A 13,403-nucleotide genomic window follows, 5' to 3' on the forward strand; every position below is an offset into this window, starting at 1 on the left:
TCCAAGGGACTCTCAAGAGTCTTTTCCAACACCACAGTTCAAAAGCATCAATTCATCGGCACTCAGCTTTCTTTATAGTCTAACCCTCACATCCATACATGACTACTGGAAAAAGCATAGCTTTGACTAGATGGACCTTTGCTGGCAAACTAATGTCTCTGCTTTTTAAATGCAGTCTAGGTTGGTCATAGCTTTTCTACCAAGGAGCAAACATCTTTGACTTTCATGGCTGTAGTCACCATATGCAGTGATTTTGGAGCCCAAGAAAATAAAGTCTGTCACTGTTTCCATTGTTTTCATAATCTATTTGCCAAGCAGTGATGGGACCAGATGCCATGATCTTAGTTTTCTGAATGTTGAGTTTGAAGCCAACTTCTTCACTCTCCTCTTTCACTTTCATCAAGAGGCTCTTTAGTTCTTCTTTGCTTTCTGCCATGAGGGTGCTGTCATCTGCATATCTGAGGTTATTGATATTTGTCCCCGTAGTCTTGATTCCAGCTTGTGTTTCATCCAGTCTGACATTTTGCATGATGTACTTTTATATAAGTTAAATAAGCAGAATGACAATATATAGCCTTGACATACTCCTTTTCCTATTTGGAACCAGTCTGTTTTTCCATGTCCAGTTCTAACTATTGCTTCTTGACCTGCATACAGATTTCTCAGGAGGTAGATCAGGTAGTCTGGTATTCCCATCTCTTTAAGAATTTTCCAACATTTACTGTGATCCACACAGTCAAAGGCTTTGGCATAGTCAATAAAGCAGAAGAAGATGGTTTTCTGGAACTCTATTGCTTTTTTGATGATGCAACATATGTTGGCAATTTGATATCTGGTTCCTCCGCCTTTTCTAAATCCAACTTGTACACCTGGAAGTTCCCAATTCACATACTGCTGAAACCTGGCTTGGAGAATTTTGAGCATGACTTTACTAGCGTGTGAGATGAGTGCAATTGTGCGGTAGTTTGAACATTCTTTGGCATTGCCTTTCTTTGGTATTGGAATTAAAACTGACCTTTTCCAGCCCTGTGGCCACTGCTGAGTTTTTCACATTTGCTGGCATATTGAGTGCAGCACTTTCACAGCATCATCTTTTAGGATTTGAAAGAGCTCAACTGGAATTCCATCACTTCCACTAGCTTTGTTCCTAGTGATTCTTTCTAAGGCCCAGTTGACGTCTCATCCAGGATGTCTGGCTCTAGGTGAGTGATCCCACCATCGTGATTATCTGGGTCATGAAGATCTTTTTCATATAGTTCTTCTGTGTATTCTTGCCACATCTTCTTAATATCTTCTGCTTCTGTTAGGTCCATACCATTTCTGTCCTTTATTGTGCCCATCTTGCATGAAATGTTCCCTTGGTATCTCTAATTTTCTTGAAGAGATCTCTAGTCTTTCCCATTCTATTGTTTTCCTCTATTTCTTTGCACTGATCACTGAGAAAGGCTTTCTTATTTCTCCTTGCTATCTGGAAGTCTGCATTCAAATAGGTTTATCTTTCCTTTTCTCCTTTGCTTTTTGCTTCTCTTCTTTTCACAGCTATTTTGTAAGGCCTCCTCAGACAACCATTTTGCCTTTTTGCATTTCTTTTTCTTGATCCCTGCCTCCTGTATGATGTCATGAACTTCAGTCCATAGTTCTTCAGGCACTCTGTCAGATCTAATCCCCTGAATCTATTTCTCACTTCCACTGTATAACCATAAGGGATTTGATTTATGTCATACCTGAATGATCTAGTAGTTTTCCCTACTTTCTTCAATTTAAGTCTGAATTTGTCAATAAGGAATTCATGATATGAGCCACAATCAGTTCCTGGTCTTATTTTTGCTGACTGTATAGAGCTTCTCCGTCTTTGGCTGCAAAGAATATAATCAGCCTTATTTTAGTATTGACTGTCTGATGATGTCCATGTGTAGAGTCTTCTCTTATGTTGTTGGAAGAGGGTGTTTGCTATGACCAGCACGTTCTCTTGGAAAAACTCTATTAGCCTTTGTAGTGCTTCATTCCAGAGAAGGCAATGGCAACCCACCCCAGTACTCTTGCCTGGAAAATCCCATGGACGGAGGAGCCTGGTAGGCTGCAGTCCATGGGGTTGCCAAGTATCGGACGTGACTGAGCGACTTCACTTTCCCTTTTCACTTTCATGCATTGGAGAAGGAAATGGCAACCAATCCAGTGTTCTTGCCTGCAGAATCCCAGGGACGGGGAAGCCTGGTGGGCTGCCGTCTATGGGGGTGCACAGAGTTGGACATGACTGAACAACTTAGCTGCGGTGGCTGCAGTGCTTCATTCTGTACTCCAAGAATTCTGTACTAAATTTGCCTGTTACTCCAGGTGTCTCTTGACTTCCTATTTTTGCATTCCAGTGCCCCATAATGAAAAGGACATCTTTTTTGGGTGTTAGTTCTAGACGGTCTTGTAGCTCTTCATAGAACTGTTCTACTTCAGCTTCTCAGCATTACTGGTCAGGGCATAGATTTGGAGAAGGCAATGCCAATCCACTGCAATACTCTTGCCTGGAAAATCCCGTGGATGGAGGAGCCTGGTAGGCTACAGTCCATCGGGTTGCCAGAGATGGATATGACTTAGCAACTAAACTATCACCATCACCAGAGGGTATGATGCTAAGTGAAATAATTGAGAGAGAAAGACAAATACTGTATGATTTTACTGAGATGTGGAATTAAAAACATAACAAATGAACAAATGAAACAAAACAGACTCATGGATACAGAGAGCAATCTGTGATTGCTGGAGGTGGTTTGGGAGATGGGCAATATATGTTCAAAGGCAATATATGTGAATCTTCCAGTATAAAATAAAAAATACTACATGGATATATAATATACAGCATAGGGAATATAGCCAGTAATAATGTGAAAACTTTGTATAGTAACAGGATAACTAGACTTGTAGTGATCATTTTGTAGTGTATAAAAAATATTGAATCACTGTGTTGTATGCCCAAAGCTAATATAATATTGTAAGTCAATTATACTTCAATAAAAAAGAAAAGGAAGGAAAAGGAAATCCTGGCTCCTAAGCACTGCTGTTTTGCAAATCACCATTGAAGTTATGCTGGGTGAGTGCTTTGCCCTCTTTCTCTTTTCTTGTATTTTAAATATTAAAAGCACAAAATGTCATCTACTGCTTCTGCAATATCACTTATTTGTTGCTATTGTTGAGTTGCTCAGTCGTGTCCGACTCTGTGCAACTTCATGGCCTGCAGCACATAAGGATTCCCTGTCCTTCACCATCTCCTGGAGCTTGCTCAAACTCATGTCCATTGAGTCAGTGATGCCGTTTAACCATCTTGTCCTCTGTCATTCCCTTCTCTTCCTGACTTAAATCTTTCCTACCATCAGGGTCTTTTCTAATGGGCCAGCTCTTCACATAAGATGGCCAATATTGCAGCTTCAGCTTTAGCATCAGTCCTTCCAATGAATATTCACGATTGATTTCCTTTAGGATTGGCTGGTTTGACCTCCTTGCAATCCAAGGGACTCTCAAGAGTCTTCTCCAACACCCCAGTTCAAAAACATTAATTCTTTGGTGTTCAGCTTTCTTTATGGTCCAAATCTCACGTCCATACATGACTACTGGAAAGACTATAGTTTTGACAATATGGACCTTTGTCAGCAAAGTAATGTCTCTGCTTTTTAATATGCTGTCTATGTTTGTCATAACTTCTTCCAAGGAGCAAGCGTCTTAATTTTGTGGCTGCAGTCACCATCTCCAGTGATTTTGGAGCCAAGGAAAATAAAGTCTGTCACTGTTTCCATTGTTTCTCCATCTATTTGCCATGAAGTGATGAGACTGGATCCCATGATCTTAGTTTTTTAATTGTTGAGTTTTAAGTCAACATTTTCACTCTCCTCTTTCACCTCCATCAAGAGGCTCTTTAGTTCCTCTTCACTTTCTGCCATAAGGTTGTTGTCATCTGCGTATCTGAGGTCATTGATATTTGCCCCTGTATTCTTGATTTCAGCTTATGCTTCATCCAGCCTGGCATTTCACATGATGTACTCTGCATATATGTTAAATAAGCAGGGTGACAATATACAGCCTTGACATACTCCTTTGCCAATTTGAACCAGTCTGTTTTTCCATTTTAAATGTCACTTACAGTGGCACAATTTAAAATATTTTTCCTTATTTTCTTTATAATAATTTTTGGGTTTCCTAAGAAGCATTGGAAGATATATGAAAGGAATGGTGTATAAAATCCATCAATTTGTATTCATCATATCCTGGGCCTCTCTGCCTTGATCAAGAGTTAGTTAGAAAATCTTATCAGATTATATTTTTAAAATAAGGAGAGCATAGCACTGAAACATATATTACCATATGTAAAATTAGATAGCCAGTGGAAATTTGCTGTATGGTACAGAGCTGATGCTCTGTGACATCCTAGAGGGGAGGTGAGAGGAATGTTCAAGAGAGAGGGGACATACATATATTAATACCTGTGGTCAATTCAGGTTGATATACAGCAGAAACCAACACAATATTGTAAAGCAATTATCTGCCAATTAAAAATAAATAACTTTAAATAAAAAAAAAAACAAAATGAGAAATTCTCCAAGAAGAAGTCAAGTCATTGGAACTTGTGAGGCATACTCGCAATGCAGTGTTTTATATTCCTTATATGAGAATAAAATCACTTAGTTTTCTCTTTCTAAGTCTGTTGCCAATGTTTGCCTAATTTTATCATCTGCTGCACATTCCCTTATTGAGTGGCAAATTATGTGATAACAAGATTATATTGCTGTGCTTCCCAGGAAGTCCATGGAGGCAACACTTCATGCTTCTCTGAGTGGAGCTCAGGTGATTTGGGAATGGAATGGCATTGTTTAGTGGTAAAAAAAAAAAAAAATTATCTTTACAAAATGTGGTTTGATCTTAGATGATTTTAGGAGTAGTAGATTAGCTGACCATAATTGTAGTGTGTAGGCATGAACCACATTTTCTCCCACTCACTCTCTTTATTTTTTAGTATGTATCATTTTTAACATCTGAATCCATGGATAACAGGTTCTTAGGTGAAGTGCTGAGTATGTCACTGAAAGCTCAGTGGAGTTAAGTGTGCAAAGTTAGTCTGAACGTACGCTGTAATGGATTTGACCTCAAAGGGCACTACAAAGAGAAATTGCAGATAACCATCTGAACTGACTTCTGAAGCTTGTAGTTCTGACTCCCAAGATACAAAAAAAAAAAAAGTGAGACCAAACAGATTGGAATGAACATCTCTGAGATAGCAGGAATATATATGAGTCTGATTTTGAAAAGTAAATAAAGCTAAATGAAAAATGATTTATTCTCTAGCCCTTTTAAATATTCTTTCTTTAATTCCCCCCAAATACCCTTGATATCTGACCAACCTAGAAAGCATATTAAGAAGCAGAGACATTACTTTGCTAACGAAGGTCCATCTAATCAAGGCTATGGTTTTTCCAGTGGTCGTGTATGGATGTGAGAGTTGGACTGTGAAGAAAGCTGAGCACTGAAGAATTGATGCTTTTGAACTGTGGTGTTGGAGAAGACTCTTGAGAGTCCCTGGGACTGCAAGGAGATCCAACCAGTCCATTCTAAAGGAGATCAGTCCTGGGTGTTCATTGGAAGGACTGATGCTGAAACTGAAACTCCAATACTTTGGCCACCTCATACGAAGAGTTGACTCATTGGAAAAGACCCTAATGATGGGAGGAATTAGGGGCAGGAGGAGGAGGGGATGATGGAGGATGAGATGGCTGGATGGCATCACTGACTCAATGGACGTGAATTTGGGTAACATGAGTTTGAGTGAACTCCGGGATTTGGTGATGGACAGGGAGGCCTGGCGTGCTGTGATTCATGAGGTCGCAAAGAGTTGGACATGACTGAGTGAACTGAAGTGAACTGAAATATCCTTGAAGTACAGTAAATAATTTGCAGCACATATTATACTTGATCACAATGATGCTCTGTTGAAATGAATATTTGATTACTATGTAAATATATATATGTAATATGAAAAGACTGGAACTTTAGACTCTAAGCAAGTGACAGCCCTATAGTGGTAACCTAGTTTTACTCACTACCTAAGCAAAAAGATGGAGAAGGAAATGGCAACCCACTCCAGTGTTCTTGCCTGGAGAATCCCAGTGACAGGGGAGCCTGGTAGGCTGCCGTCTATGGGGTCGCACAGAGTCGGACACGACTGAAGTGACTTAGCAGCAGCAGCAGCAAGCAAAAAGAGCCTTAGCAACAGTGATTTAGGCCAAGACTTGAATGTTTCCTGTGATGGTTATCTCACTAATTTATGGTTGGTTTTTAGTGCTACAAAACATAAAATTGCAGATACTATGCAATGTTATAGCAAACATAATTTTTACTTTTTTTTTTTTTTTTACTATTTTGCCATTTTAACATGCCATTAATAGAACATATACTTCTTCAACTACTGAGCTCCGTTTGTATGTTTACAGACCCTCACTTATAGAAACACAAACGTGCACACACAGCTCTCCATATTTGGGCTGTTATTCAAATGGTGCTGCAATAGAAATGGAAAATGGACTATAGAAATCATAGGGATTATATAATTTCAGGTTTCTCTATTGTAATACATACAAACATAAACACACTTTATATAATAAGAGACAATGGAAATATCAGAGCAAAAATTCTAGGTACCACAGAATACAGAGTTGTTCCAAAAAAGGCAGAGATATATTAACCACTGGAGAAGGCAATGGCAACCCACTCCAGTACTCTTGTCTGGAAAATCCCATGGACGGAGGAGCCTGGTGGGCTGCAGTCCATGGGGTGGCTGAGTCGGACACAACTGAGCGACTTCACTTTCACTTTTCACTTTCATACATTGGAGGAGGAAATGACAACCCACTCCAGAGTTCTTGCCTGGAGAATCCCAGGGATGGGGGAGCCTGGTGGGCTGCCGTCTATGGGGTCGCACAGAGTTGGACACAACTGAAGCGACCTAGTGGAAGCAGCATAATAACCACATATATTGATTGAACTTGAGGCTACAGTGACTTCTGACTTTTTTCTTTCATTTAGAATCATTTTCTTTTTTTTTTTTTATGGTGGTGGAATAGCTGAGTTTCCATGTGGAACATTTTTGAGAACATTTGCAACCTAGAGAAATGTTGCAGCAATACATTCTTATAAGTGTCAGATGATGTGCTAGTGATAACGGCTGCTATACTGAACAGTTATTTCTAAACAATGCTTGCAAAATATTCTGCTGTGTAATTCCTTGGTGTAGTTACAGACCTACTGATGGCACTCTTTAGAAAATGTTTCTTTACCATTAACTCCCATGGTGAAGATGGAACAGATGACTTCCAAGTTGTCTTATATTGTTTTTTTCTTTTCTGCTGCTTGGATTTTTCCCTCCTGGTGTTTAAAATCTGAGACTAGTGTAAATATAAGATCATATAAGAAATATGGTAGCTATGAGGAGCCACAGTTACTGGTATTCAGCATGTCAAGCTGTAAACCAGCAAATTTGCATGTTTGTTCAATAATAATGTATAACCAAAACACCGGGCATGCTGTTGTTTAACACCTGAACTTATTCTTGCTAAAATAAACAGATAAAATAAATGGTAACCTGGAATAAAGGAAATGTTTGATATAACAGCATTCAGAAATATTCAATACTATAAGACAAACGTTATTTGCCACTAACATTATTTGGAAAGTCTCTGTGTTTCTCCTTCTAGTTTTGGAGACTCAGAGCAAAGAATAAAGAGTAGGTAGAGAAGCATCTCAAAACGATGGTTTGTGGTTTCTTTTTGCCTGTCCGAGAATAAAGCAGCTCAGTTCCAATCATTATCATGTTGCTGGTTTTTAAAAGTGCTTTCTGCTGTTTTATGGAACACACCAAGCTGAGTACAGCGGCCTGCATAACACTGTGCCATGGGGTGCGAAGTTGAAGCCATCGAGCACTCTGAATTTCCCCAGTGTGTCTCAGTGGAAGAACCCCTTGTGGTAAATGCATGTGAGCTGTTCCACTGAGAAAATGCAATGTTCAATAGCTTTCTGAGTTTCTCATTTTATACCTATGGAGAAAAGACTCAGTGGCTGCCTGTAGCGTTTCACTGTGAAGTACACACAGATGGTCTAGTTCAAGGTTCTTTAAAAGGCACACAGGGGAAGAAGTTATGTTTCTGCTTATTTTTCCTATATATATATATATATGTATTTCTTCTTATTTAAAATGTATTTTTTGCATAATTAGTCAATATGATATTATTCTAATTTTAATGTAGTAGAATACATGAAAACTGTCAATTATTCTGAAGAAACAGACATGAGGACTGCCCTATGCCAGTCACTCAAGCACTGTATATACAGTAACTTGTTGTATTTTTGTAGTCTATTTTAGGTAAATGCTGATTTTGGTTCATATCTAAGCCTATATTAAGAACATTAGACAGAAAGTTGCAACTTGCACTATAAGCATTTTCTAAATGCTTGTTTCTGTGGACTGACTAAATTCACCCTCTTTTAAAAAAATTAAATTGAAGTATAGTTGATTTACAAGGTTGTGCCAATCTCTGCTGTATAGCAAAGTGACTTGGTTTTACATATACATGTACTCTTTTCAAAATATTCTTTTCCACTACGGTTTATCCCAGGAGATTGGATATAATTCCTTGTGCTATACAGAAGGGCCTTGGTGTTTTTCCATCCTATATATAATAGTCTACCAACCCCACATGCCCAGTCCATCACTCTCCCTCCTCATCCTCCTTGGCAACCACAAGTCGGATCTCTTATGTCTGTGAGTCTGTTTCTATTTTATAGATAGATTCATTTATGCCATATTTTAGATTCCATATATTTAGGCTGGTGAAAAAGTAATTGCTGTTTCAGACTATGAATTTTAATTATTTATAAATAGACTCAAACACATCTTTATTAATCAAAATAAGAACCATTGCAATCAACACATTTTGCCAACAAGAAATAAGTTTGTTTCTTCCATGCCTCCAGAAGTGATGAACTCTTGGAAAGCATTTCTGCCTCCTGCTGGTTGTGGAAGCGTTTTCCCTGTGAAAAATGTTGTCAAGATGCTTGAAGAAGTATTAGTAGTTGGTGAGAGGTAAGGTGAATATGGATGAGGCAAAATTTCACAGTACAATTCATTCAACTTTTGAAGCATTGGCTGGGCAATGTAGGATCAGACATCGTGGAAGAGAATCAGGCCAGCTTTCACCTGACCAATGCCGGCTGCGGGTGTTGCAGGTTTTGGTGCATCTTGTCGATTTGCTGAACATACTTCTCAGATGTGATGGTTTCATTGGGATTCAGAAGGCTGTAGTGGATCAAATAGGAGCAGACCACCAAACAGTGACTATGACCTTTATTTGGTGCAAGTTTGGCTTTAGGAAGTGCTTTGGAGCTTCTTGGTCCAGTCACTGAGCCAGTTGTTGTATAAAATCCACCCTTCGTTATATATCACAATCTGATCGAGAAATGGTTCATTGTTGTTGCCTATGACAAAAGAAGATGATACTGAAAAATGGTTTTTTTTTTTTTTTGATTTGTGATCAGCTCACGAGACACCCACTTATTGAGCCTTTTCACCTTTCCAATTTGCTTCAAATACCAAATGACCACCATAGAGTGATCAACTTCAAGTTCTTGGGCAACTTCTCCTGTAGTTTTGAGAGTATCAGCTTCAGTGATCCTCTCAATTAGTTGTTGTCAGCCTCCAATGGCCAGCCACTTTACTCCTCACTTCAAGGCTCTCATCTCCTTTGTAAAACTTCTTGAACCACCACTGTTTATTATGTTTATTAGCAGTTCCTGAGCCAAAGTGTTGTTGATAGTGCGAGTTATTGCTGCTGCTTAATGACCCATTTTGAAGTTGAATAAGAAAATTGCTCAAATTTGCTTTTTGTTTATCATCATTTCTCTTGTCTAAAATAAATATAAAATAACAGCAAATAATGTCATTAGCAAAAATACATAAAGTGAGAGGTGCACATTAAAGTGATGTATAACATGACCACATTTATTTAAGAGTGTATTCCAATATCGAACAGCAAATTTCAACAATGCAAAACTGAAATTACTTTTGCACAAACCTATGTATAAGTGATGTCATATGGTATTTGTCTTTCTCTTTCTGAATTACTTCTCTTAGTATGATAATTTAATTTACTCTCTCGAAGAAATTTTTAGTGAGTACCTCATTCTGTGAAATCTAAAATAGAGGAATTAGGAGCTTCTCTAGTGGCTCACACTCTAAAGAATCTGCCTGCAATGTGGGAGACCTGGGTTTGATCCCTGGATTGGGAAAATCCCCTGAAGGAGGGCATGGCAACCCACTCCAGTATTCTTGCCTGTAGAATCCCCATGGATAGAAGAGCCTGGAAGGCTACAGTCCGTGGGGTTGCAAATAGTTGGACACAACTGAGTGACTGAGCACAGCACAGCACAGTGGAAAGATAACTATATTTAAATAATATGTACAATATTTTAAAATCCTTCAAAACATTAGGAAAAGTCTTTGGAATAATCAGATGGCTTATGTTTCATAGAATCTCTATTAAATGAACAACTGTTGAATGGAAAAATATCCCTGATTCTTTGTAAGCTGTTTTTTTGGCAAATGATTTGTTTTCCCATAATTGTACTTATGTCCAGCCTTATACATTGCTTTCAGTGGATTTTGAAATGAATTTCAAAATGAAATGCAATAAGATGAATTTCTGTTTTAGTTAGGTGGAAAAATGTTCTCAGCTGGAAGCAGAGGAATTGTATGTAGATAACTAGTTTTCTCACAAGAAAAGTGTGAATGGATATACATTATAGGATATATAAGTGGAATCTTCTTCTGAATGTAAACTATGAATACTACTTGCCTCACTTTCATTTGCTTTAAAATAAAATCATAAAAACTAAGACTGAGGATAGAAGAGGAAAAATGAACGTACAAAAATTGTAAAAGTGGGCACAGTCTTAAATGGGGAGCTCTAATTGTGGTATAGCAAGTAATTTCACTAAGTCCATTCCTTTTAGAAAAATAAGCTTCTATTCCTTATGTAATTATTAAAATGGAAAAATAAAATAAGAAAGGTGAAAAAGGCAGTTTAGATTTTGACCATCTATGTCAACACAAAACAAATATACTTTTTCTTGGCCTACATTGTGATAAATAAATTACTAGTTAGGAGGGTTCTGGGCATGCCTACTTAGTTACTTCAGTCATGTCAGACTCTTTGTGACCCAGTGGACTGTAGCCCACCAGGCTCCTCTGTCCTTGGGGTTCTCCATATTGGAGTGTGTTGTCATGCCATCCTCCAGGGGATCTTCAGGACCCAGGATCGAACCTGTGTCTCTAATGTCTCCTGCACTGACAGGTAGGTTTTTGACCACTAGCACCATCTGGGAAGCCTAGTTAGAGGGGTAGTTTTTTCTTAGTTATTTATTTTTAATTGGAGAATAACTACTTTACAATATTGTGTTGATTTCTTCCACATATCAACATAATCAGCCATAGGTATACTTTTGTCCCCTCCTAGAGGGATAGTTTTGAGTTCACTAAACTGTTATTTTTGCATTGTTCAGACAATACATTCTATTTAAATGGGAAATACAAATAAGTTATTACACAAAGTACTTGGCAATATTTTGAAAATATATCACAAACATAAAGAGAGTAGGTTTTTCCTTCTTTTAGAGAAGAATGTTCCAAAATAAAAGAATGATGAGAGTGAGATTCTTACATAGAGAAGAAATTTAACTTGAAACTCTCTTCAAGTAAAGTTGAGATTTGGGTATATTCATATGGAAATTTCCTTGATGCCAGTTGCAGAGATATTAGCCACAAGTTCAGTCATCATTTATGAAGTGAATGATAATATGCTAATAGATTATTTTTAGGCTAAGATTTGTTAAAGAAAGAAATAACACTTTAAATAATGTTGGAAAAAATGTCCATACAAAAATTGAATCATATTTGCTTAGTAAAAGGTAATAGACTCAAGGAAATAAAAATAAAATAAAAATCCAGGTTGCCTGAATAGGAATGAGCTTTATAGAAAAAAAATTGGTCAGAGTTGACAAAAAGTATTTTCAGATGTATAAATATGTTTGACTCCTTTTGGATTGACCTGATTATTAAGTAAAACAATTAAATAGACTTCTGAGTAGAAGGACAAATTATACTCATTATTGTGGAGCTATTGTCAGAAAAAATATTGTCAGCATATTCCTAGGTTATGTTAAGAATAGATGTGAAAAGAATAGAATGGAGAAATGTCTTTCTCAATATTAGTCAGACAGTTATTGGGATATTATTCTACATCTTGTTTTCTGTGCTTTAAAAGTTAATTTATGGATTCATGTCAATGTATGGCAAAACCAATACAATATTGTAAAGCAATTAGCCTCCAATTAAAATTAAAAAAATAATAAAAAACACACAAAAAACATAAAAGAAATGTTAATAGAAAAAAAAAACACGTTAATTCAGACAAAGAAGATTAAGTTTTCAAAAGCATTCCATTGTTTAAGGTTAGAAAAGGGTCAAGTGAATTGGAATATTAAGTGATGTACAGTTTTTATGAGATATATGTACGGTAATTGTTTCTGACATTCATACACTGAACTACTTATTAGTCAATAGTACATTTATGGAAGCCTAAAAAGATGACTCACTGGAAAAGACTCTGATGCTGGGAAAGATTGGGGGTGGGAGGAGAAGGGGATGACAGAGAGTGAGATGGCTGGATGTCCAGCTCGATGGACATGAGTTTGAGTGAACTCCGGGAGTTGGTGATGGACAGGGAGGCCTGGTGTGCTGTGATTTATGGGGTCGCAAAGAGTCGGACAGGACTGAGTGACTGAACTGAACTGAACACACTGGTACTCTGCCAGCTATTATATAGGATCCAGAAAAGTCTTAGCAGTTCCTGCTGTAAAAGGAATTTGTAATATAGTTATTGGCTTCCTGGGTGGCTCAGATGGTAAAGAATCTGCCTTCAGTGCTGGAAACTTGGGTTCAATCCCTGGGTTGGGAAGATACCCTGGAGAAGAGATGGCAACCCATTCCAGTAGTCTTGCTTGGAGAATCCCATGGACAGAGGAGCCTGGCAGGCTACAGTCCATGGGGTAGCAAAAAGTCAGACACACCTGAGCAACTAACACTTTCACTTTCATACTTTGCCTCATGGAAGACCAATATAATAGGCATAGATAGTTAACAAGGCAAAATATAGCTGTGCATTATTGATGATAAGGGCAGTTGAATTTAAGAAGGGATATCAGGGTCATTTGCAGGAGAGGGCTTCTTGGATTTATGAAGATTTGCTTGAGTTTGCAAAATGAGCAAGATTTAGAAAGGGCAGCAAGGCAAGAATGTTTTGCTGAGAGACACAGGCAGG

This window comes from Moschus berezovskii, chromosome 10 (genome assembly GCF_049115385.1).
Source record: "Moschus berezovskii isolate FMDL1 chromosome 10, NW_MosBer_1.0, whole genome shotgun sequence".
Classification (NCBI taxonomy): domain Eukaryota; kingdom Metazoa; phylum Chordata; class Mammalia; order Artiodactyla; family Moschidae; genus Moschus; species Moschus berezovskii.